The following is an 8717-nucleotide window of genomic DNA, read 5'->3' on the forward strand; positions in this document are numbered from 1 at the left end:
AGGTATGTTTCCATCTACCATACCAAATATGGCTGACTCTAATTATGATAGTATGTTTTAATTACTAAAGGACTTTCCCTCCCTGAAGAGATTGAAAGTGGACACTGGAAGAATGCAGACTACAAAATATTGTTGAAGAGACACCATAGATAGATTTGATCTGGGTTTATTCAAATAAGTGTGGGTCATCTAAGTATCCAAATTTATTATTGAAAATTCAATGTTGAGGTAAATGGCAAGGTTCAAAGTTCAAGAATTCAGAGGTTTGAAAGGATCTCTATATAGTGTGATTAGCAAATTAGCCTAGGATCAGGACAAAGTTGCCAAAATTCTGGACATTCATAAACTGGAATTCTACTCTTGACCTAATGTAGGGTCCCATTCTCACAGTACATATCTACATACAGGTAGACAACAGGAGGGACAGCAGTAATTTTGTATCTACTTAGATTAGAAAATTGTATCTCAGTTGAATCCTTAAGGCCAATCCCAAAATCATGCAGAAAAGACCTTGGTCTGAAAGACTCAGAAGGCATGAAAATCCTGGTGTTACCGATGACCTATCCATAATGTGCAGAAGTCGCATTATGGGACTGTGATTAACTCTGGTTTTTAAGGAGGCTTGTGTCCCAGTGGGCCTGTCAGATGACAACTAGAAAACAAACATCCGCTCACCCAGCACTTTATCAGTGTGGCCATCAGTTTACCCAGGTTACTGCACTCAGCACACTGTTCAGGGAGGGTCTCGATTGTCCAGCAAGACTATACTGAAATAAAGAGTTTTGCCTCGCTGATTTATTTTCAGGCTTTTTTTCCCCCCAGAAACTTAACAGAGAACGTACGTCTCCAGGATTATAAATCTGATACTTTTTACTAGCTCTAAATATTCTCTGTTGCTTAAGAGTAGCAGGGATCAACAGCCTACTCCCATCATTTAGGGACTAACAATGTGGAAAACTGAGTGAACTTGATATGTTTGCCACTCAAGGGTTCTTTCTGTGTACCAAAGTCTTCTTTAAATTTTGAAATAAATTCTAAATAAGAAGGCAGAAAGAAATAAAATTGTGTGTGGAAAAACCCATTTTTGCTTTCTCGCAGCAGAGAATGAAAGTGTAGTAATATTCCCCTCTATTGTGACTAGAAGCAGGACCTATTTCCCATATTCTTCCAAACAGTTATGTTTTACTAGTCAATAAAAACAGAATCCATATTACTATAAATGGAGGAGAGCTAATGCCCTAATATATCAAATAGGGATTTAAAGTTGAACCAACAAAATAATTGGGTGCATGTACAGATACAGAATCACATGTACAAAATTCAAATGTTGTGTATGCAAAATGGATAATTGTGCAATCAAAGAGTTGCCTTTGATTAAAATCATTGTATATGTAAATTCATCATTTGCTGGAGCAGTCATATTTTGGCACATGTCTACATAATTAGTGATTTCTAATTTAAGATAGTTTCATGGCAGAAATAGGGTTACCTAGTAGATTTCGTGTTTTACCTATTAGTCAAATCTTACATTTTTCATTTTTTATTTTCAGTAATCATTATTGTCATCATAAAAATAAAATTTCTCCTTCTTTATCAATATCATTTAAAATCAGCATAATTTTTAGCCTTGCTTTGAAAACTGGCTACACAAAATCTTTGAAAAGCACTAGTGATATATATTGAATCACTTTCAATTTTGAGGTTTATTCCAAATGAAAAAGCAGCAAATTGGGAGTATTAATATATATGGCATGTCCCTAATCATAAACCTTCCATCTATTTCTCATTTTCATTGACATTTTAACATTTCTGTAATTTAAATAGATTTAAAAACCTATTAGTGCACTTAATGTAGTCTCTTGTTTATTCTTAAATCAATCCTTAACTTAATGGTGCATCTTGGAATAAAGACCATCCTATTATCAAGATATTTTGATAAACATCATCTTGCAGTCAACACTGTCTTATTATAAATCCACTCCTGTATTAATAACAACACATATGATTACTATGCACCAGGAAATTATCCTTCACAACCAGCCTGTGAGGCAGAATTACTATATTTTACAAATGAGAAAACTGAGGCACAGATTGCATGACTTCCCCGAGGTCACACAGCAAACTATCTGGCAAAGCTAGGAAATCAGAACTGGGTAAGACTGTGGATGCTGTCCTCCTTAAAAGCACCACTATATCTGCTTCTGTTGCTCCCATCAGACATCTGTGACCGTCCAAATAGCTGTAATGAGACCTACTTGTGCAAGAATTACCTCCTCTTTCTCTTTTCTAAGGCAATAATAGTAATAATAATTAACTTAAAAAATAAAAATTTAAAACATTTCCTCCCTCCTTTTCTCCCACTCTCTTATCTTTTATCATTTCTATGAATACTTTGGGACATTAGAAAACTGCTGAGAGAGCCTGGAGAACCCAAGGACAGAATCTACCATTGACTGATAGAGTGGACAAGTGTTCCGTGGAGCTCAGGAATATTTTTTCCTATCTTTCTTAATAACTATATTAAAAACAAAAAATTAAATACTCCTGTATTTCAATTCACATGACCTATTCTCAAAACCTTCTAATGGATCTTTATTTCATTCAGGATTAAAGCCAAAGTCCTCACAGTGGCCTTTAAAGTTGCCCGTGATCTGGCTTCCTCCCCTTCTTTCACTTGCTGAAGCTACTTTGGCTCCTCTGCTCCCCCAGGAATCTGTAAAAAAAACTCATGCATTGTGGCTTTTGCACCTGCTGTCTTTACCTGGAATGCTTCCCATGTAAGAACATGTGGCTCCCTCTAGCCACCTTCAAGTCTCTGCTCAGATGTCACCTTATCACAGAGCTCTTCTCCCACCCTTGCCTCTTCCTTATCCCACTTAGTGCTCTTAAGATGTTCTGTTGCCTCCATAGCACTTACCCACCGCAACTTTTATAAATCTGTTTATTTGTGCAACTCTTCCTACTAGAATCTATAGAAACCATAGAAGCTATAAGAAGGTAGTGACTTAGAATATTCCCTGCTCTATCCCCTGACACAGAGTAGATGCTCAGTAGATGCCCCATTTGTTGCACAAATGGGGGAACAATCAAATGGAGGAAACAAACAAGTAAATGAAGGGTCCAGGGTTCTATCCAAGGATTCCCTACCTAACTGTTGCTAGAATGACTGCAAGTTAGGTACAGCACAAAATGGTTTCCTTTGCACAATAATACACATAAAGATATATTAAAGTGTTCATTAATGGTTGCTACATGTCATTTTTACAGGGAGCAAGCAAAAGGAGGTGGAAATGAAAGTCATTACAATTAAAGATAAAATATTGGAAAATATCATCAAGGTTTTCTATTTTTGAAAACAAAAGCAATAGCTAACAACTATGCTGCTTACTATGTATTATCCCTATTTTACATATATATAATATTATCAGATTTAACCCTCACAACTACCTTATAATAGAGATACTGTTATCCTGTCCACTTCATACATGAGAAAACTGAAGCACAGAAAATTTAAATTACTTGCCCACGAAACCCATAGACTCACATTACAAACTAAAATATGCATGTATATATATTTTCCCACTGTGATTTATTTTTCAACACCAACTCTCCCTAATGATCCTGCTTAAGATTCCCACTTTAAATATTTTTTCCCAGAAGAGTGGCAATATTAATGCATTCTTTTATACTCATTATCTCAGAAAGCCTGTGTTTAATTTATTCTTTCTGAATGTCTGAGAAATTATCTTGGAGAAACTAACAAATGCATTAGTATACACATGCTACATACTTTCCTTAGACTAATATCTGTAATTACAGAAATAAAAAATTTTCATTTTAAGTTTTCTCTATGGAAGTTTTACTTTGGCATATTTAAGGCTGTTAAAATGCATTTTTGAATCATTTCTTCATAAACCTGTATATGAGAACAAGCCTGTGATTGAATGAAGCCTTGGAATCATTTACCATTGCCTTCTCTCTAGTACCTGACTGATGGTTACAACTAAGGAAACCATGTACCCTAGTTTACTTAACAGTCGTAGTTCATGTCTGCTTTCCCAGTGTAATTATTAATATATATGTGGATATCTTAATAATGGCACATATTTTTACCTTTAAAAGTGTCTCCAAAGTGTCCAGCATGAATAATAAATTTTATGTTCACTTAAAGCAGATATATGATATTTATGAAAGTCTGAAGAAACAAAGTGAAAGAGGAAATATTTTTCAGCCAAGAAGCCAATATCCAGTGAAACTATAGTTAAAAAAAAAAAGGTTGAAATAAAAACATTTATTCCTTTTAAAAGAAAAGTCTGTACCCTAGGTATAAAGGCAGGAAAGATTAAATGATCTCAGTATCTTTATTTTAACTTCAAAAAGAATCAAAACCTAGAGGAAAAACTAATACTCACCAAAATGAGACAAACGAGAGCTGAACTCTGCTTCTACTTGCTTAATAGAAATTCCTTCAACAAATCTGAAAATCCAACTTGTGTTATTATAATAGCCTTTGGGAGAAAGGATAAAACATTTATTTCTCTAGGTCTTTACTAGGTTTCACATAAATACACACTGTAAGTGTTAGAGAAGCCATAGCTGAAATACTGTGTTCTATTTACTGTTCCACCAAATTCATTCCAATGTAGCCTTTGTAAATTTAAGTCTTTTGCCATTCTGGCTAGTACAAAGGGGGAAAAAAAAGAAAAAGACAGACCAAAGTTCTTAGGTACTCCTGGCATTGAATACGCACACAGCCAAAAAAATGTCTGTGTTATTCTTTGACTTAACTCTGTTGAAATACAAATTCCTGGAAGTCTTGGTCTACAGATTTCACATGGAGGGTTAGGCTTATAGCAAAGGCAGAATCTGTAAGCATTTTGAGCTACTTGTGTAGGACTGTCTAGTAATTCGCTTTCCTCTTGTTTATCTCACTTTCCTCTTATTTATCTCACTTTCCTCTTATTTATCTCACTCTCTGGGACCATGTGTGAAGGCTGTTGATCATGGGGAGAAAAAAAAATCATATCCTGGGGGAAAATCGTGGAGAATAAACATTGACTGAAACCTCTCACTGTCTTCACAATGTTTGTAAGTCCAAATTAAATGAGTAAAAACAATTTTAAAGGCTTTCAAACAAGTGGATGCTTATTGAATGAAGATAGAACATGTGGGTTCATTATTCTTTTTTCTGTTGATATTATGTCCACATCATGGCATTATGCTGGAAGACCTGTGTTCAACCTACGAAATAACTTGAAGCAGGGAATAAAATTCCTATCACCTGGATAGCACCTGAGAAAAAATTGTAAATACTTTGAAATTTGAAATACTGTGTCTAGAAAAATGATATATTAAATACATGTATGGTCAATCAATGTGACAGATACTATGAACAACTTTAAAAGTATTTGAGAGTTTCAGAATGCACAATTGTTTCAGAGGGACATTCTTTTTTAATGTCTCACTCATCCAATGTGGATTTTTTTCCCCTGAATAGTCATCAAATAGAAATACCACTAAAAATCTGAAAGACAATAGTGAAGCATTAAAAAAGTAGCAATGAGAAAATTCATCATAATGGAAAGTCTCAATAATCATATTTAGTTAGCAAGGAGCTCATTTTATTGTATAGTATTAGTAAACTATCAACACTAATAAGTTATAAGAAATAGTAACAACCAGGGTAAAAAAGCAATCAATTTTAAAATGTCAAGGTATTTACTTATTTATTTTGTAGGAGTTAATTTAATTAGAAAAGTTGTTACAAGTGTCAAGACCCTGAAGGAACATATTTTACAAGTTAAATGAAAATGTAGTAGATTCTTACTGTAAGAACTCAAAAGTATTGACCTAAACATACTTAGTGATCAGTATTGGATTCATGTACTGATGATGATTCTACATTGAATAATCTCTTTGCATATAGCTGTTGGCCCCAGAAATGCTTGGTCTTTTTTTTTATTTCAGAATATTATGGGGGTGTAAACATTTTGGTTATATATAATGCCTTTGCTTCACCCAGACCAGGGCTACAAGTGTGCCCTTCCCCCGTACAGTGGGCTGGTCTTTTGTTTAAACATCATCTCCACCATAAAACCTTTCATACCCCATGGTCAATTGGACACAAAGTCTTACCATAAGCAGCATGGTAAATTGGAAATCCAGATAAACCTAGGTTTAGTTATCCCCATCTATACCAAATAGATTAATGACCTTGGACAAGTAAAATACTGAGGTTTTTTTTTTTCTCTAAATATAAATTATGGATCTATGAGCAAAACAGATAATGTATGTGAAAAGTTTATACTGTTCTTCATAGTTTGAATTCAATGTGCTTAGTAGTATAATGTGGTTGTTTGACAAATACATCCAGTTTATACACTTATTAGACATTTTTTGTGTGAGCAGGGCCTTATGAGTAGTTCTGGTCAATCCACTAAGCAGAGTATTACTTCTGGAACAAGCATTTAATTGCTATTGCAGGGACATACAGAATGCTCCCTGCTTTCTGGAACAACTGTCAAGATTTTACATAGGGTCTGCTCTATCAGTCTTTATCCCTGAGTAACTACGGTGAACTGAACACCTTTGCTGAGTGACTCTGGAATTGTAGCATAAGGGAGAAACAAATATTTATTTGAGATTTGGACTTGATTGTGCAGTATAACTTGACCTGTACTGACCAATAAATACAAGGAGGGTACCCCTTAAAAGCTTATGATAATTTCTTCATAACAATAAATGTAAGCATACCTGTAACAAGTGCCAATATCTGAATTTGCAAATTTTCCTTGGCCAAATCATTTGTCTTTAACGATGTATCAAGCATTAAGAAATTATCAAACATAGCACTATCTCATTCAAATGTTATACTCAGGATGATGAAAAGAAAATTAGTGATGTTCTCTATTCTTCTTATCCTGGAATTGGTGAGTTGAGTTTGTCAGTATTTTTTAAAAAATCATTTCATTCAAGTTCTCTTAAGGATATAATATGATGAGCTTGTATCACCACGGCACAATTTCTGACATGTATTTAATTATCTTGTACTCAAAATCTTAGATATTTATGAAATGTTTAATATATTTAAAGCATTCTTTTGGTTCATTGGAAAATTTTAGAAAAATTAAGGCATTTTTCTTTAGTGAGTGTATATTCCAGTTAGAGAATCACTCAAAAAATACATGAAAGTTATATAATAGCAAAAACCTGAAAAATGCCAAATCATATAAGAAAAATGGTAGTACTGCAAAAACTGATAGAACTGAAGAAGTAGATGAATCCACAATTATAGCTGGAGACTTCAACAGCCCTCCATCAGAAATAAACAGATTTAGAGAGTGGGACATCTGGCTTTGGAGTGAGAACTTTCATTCCATCAGCAACCAAAGAGAGAATTAAATATGGGTGATGTTGAGAAAGGCAAAAGATTTTTGTTTAGAAGTATGCCCAGTGCCACACTGTGGAAAAGGGAGGCAAGCACAAGACTGAGCCAAATCTCCATGGTCTCTTTGGATGGAAGACAGGTCAGGCCACTGGATTCTCTTACACAGAAGTCAATAAGAACAAAGGTGTCACCTGGAAAGAGAATAAACTGATGTAGTATTTGGAGAATCCCAAGAAGTACATCCCTGAAACAAAAATGATCTTTGCCAGCATTAAGAAGAAGGCTGAAAGGGCAGACTTAACAGCTTATCTCAAAAAAGCTACTAATGAGTAATTATTGGCCACTGCCTTATTTATTACAAAACAGAAATATCTTGGCTTCTTTTATGCGTATCATAATTTAATTGGTCTAAACAGCAGAAATTCAGATCATGAATGAGTGACAGAATATTTTTTTTGGACAATCCTGATTTAATTAAGATTGGTTTGTGCTTAAATAACTATGATCAGTTTTTGGTTTTCTTTTCTTTTTTTTTTTTTGCATCACAAATTTATTGGAGACCTTAAGATCTGCTTTCTGCTATGTGCATTGTTCTAGAGGATGGAGTTAAAAAATACATAATAAGAATTCTTCTCTAATTATCTCCTGGTCCAGCCATCTAAAAAAAATCACTAGAACCAATATTGTCCGTGAAACAACCACATAGTCTGAGACTTACATAGCAAAAAGTATACCGTCAATCAAATCAGTTTCTTGAATTTTAATAGTAATTCCAGTTTGGTAAATGCTATCATTGTTTTCCCCTTCTAAAGATATGATTAGATTTCACTAGTAATGTTCAGCTTTTCACAAAGATGGTAAATTGCCATCTCAAAACCTATTGAAGACTGGTTTTATGTTTAGACTTTTATAACTGGTTATGTGAATATATTTAAATACTAGGGAAGTCTCTTTACTGTTTCAGAACCAAACAAGACTCATTGGTGTTTTAATTTGTGTTCATTAGCCTGTTAAAGGCGAGGGCTGGAGATAAGATAGCAATGTTTACTTTATATTTTTAGTCTTCACAGTGCCAATCGAATTCCCTGTGTCTACTAAAATGCTGACTTTTATTTATTGAAAGGCATTTTAGTGTGGTTTGTGTGTAATATCAAATAAAGCATATTTAACACGTCTCACATTTGATAGACAAGCTATAAGGTTAAATGCTTTTAAAAGTCAAGGTGACAAGAAATAGCAAATTAAACTTTTGAATTCTTTACTACCTACATCAGACTAAGTTATAATTTAGGATCATCTTTAAATAGCTCTTTAAAAATACATAAAACTG

The 8717-nt window shown here is 34.0% G+C and overlaps 1 pseudogene; it reads left to right on the top strand.

Annotated features, from left to right (window-relative positions):
* Window positions 1-7403: 7403 nt before the first annotated feature.
* On the top strand, window positions 7404-7720 carry LOC123646701 (annotated as a pseudogene).
* The last annotated feature ends 997 nt before the right edge of the window (window positions 7721-8717 follow it).

The sequence above is a fragment of the Lemur catta genome, chromosome 10, assembly GCF_020740605.2.
Source record: "Lemur catta isolate mLemCat1 chromosome 10, mLemCat1.pri, whole genome shotgun sequence".
Taxonomy (NCBI): Eukaryota; Metazoa; Chordata; class Mammalia; order Primates; family Lemuridae; genus Lemur; species Lemur catta.